The sequence below is a fragment of the Triticum aestivum genome, unplaced genomic scaffold (genome assembly GCF_018294505.1).
Source record: "Triticum aestivum cultivar Chinese Spring unplaced genomic scaffold, IWGSC CS RefSeq v2.1 scaffold72954, whole genome shotgun sequence".
NCBI classification, from domain to species: Eukaryota; Viridiplantae; Streptophyta; class Magnoliopsida; order Poales; family Poaceae; genus Triticum; species Triticum aestivum.
In genome coordinates, this window is record NW_025298878.1 from 1 (window position 1) to 942 (window position 942).

General features: G+C 51.7%; 2 non-coding genes across 2 annotated transcripts; both read left to right on the forward strand.

Annotated features, from left to right (window-relative positions):
• The first annotated feature begins 281 nt into the window (after positions 1–281).
• LOC123179183 (5S ribosomal RNA) lies at positions 282–400 on the forward strand. The gene has a single exon (XR_006490169.1). It is a non-coding gene; the product is annotated as a 5S ribosomal RNA (ribosomal RNA).
• A 297-nt stretch (positions 401–697) lies between these two features.
• LOC123179182 (5S ribosomal RNA) lies at positions 698–816 on the forward strand. Its single transcript, XR_006490168.1, has one exon. It is a non-coding gene; the product is annotated as a 5S ribosomal RNA (ribosomal RNA).
• Positions 817–942: the final 126 nt, after the last annotated feature.

Consider the following 942-nt stretch of genomic DNA (forward strand, 5'->3'; position numbering starts at 1 on the left):
GCGCCGCTTGCAAAACAAAACGCACGTGTAAGTAATATATTTACCGTGTTTTATTATTTTGCACGAGTGCGATAAGTCATAGCTGGGTGCTCACGATTCACGGGTCCAGCGTCGGCGTTGTGGCGCGGCAAGCGTGCACTGGTGCGGTTGAGAGGGAGGGGTGGAAACCGCGTTAAACTCGTCTCCGTAGTTGAGAGGGAGCGGCCAAAGCAATGTGCAATCGTCTTTGTAGTGGAGCTGGGAGGGGCAAGGATAAGGGACGAAGACCGGGGTAACATGTCGGATGCGATCATACCAGCACTAAAGCACCGGATCCCATCAGAACTTCGAAGTTAAGCGTGCTTGGGCGAGAGTAGTACTAGGATGGGTGACCTCCTGGGAAGTCCTCGTGTTGCATTCCCTTTTTAACTTTTTTCGCGCCGCTTGCAAAACAAAACGCACGTGTAAGTAATATATTTACCGTGTTTTACTATTTTGCACGAGTGCGGTAAGTCATAGCTGGGTGCTCACGATTCACGGGTCCAGCGTCGGCGTTGTGGCGCGGCAAGCGTGCACTGGTGCGGTTGAGAGGGAGGGGTGGAAACCGCGTTAAACTCGTCTCCGTAGTTGAGAGGGAGCGGCCAAAGCAATGTGCAATCGTCTTTGTAGTGGAGCTGGGAGGGGCAAGGATAAGGGACGAAGACCGGGGTAACATGTCGGATGCGATCATACCAGCACTAAAGCACCGGATCCCATCAGAACTCCGAAGTTAACCGTGCTTGGGCGAGAGTAGTACTAGGATGGGTGACCTCCTGGGAAGTCCTCGTGTTGCATTCCCTTTTTAATTTTTTTCGCGCCGCTTGCAAAACAAAACGCACGTGTAAGTAATATATTTACCGTGTTTTATTATTTTGCACGAGTGCGGTAAGTCATAGCTGGGTGCTCACGATTCACGGGTCCAGC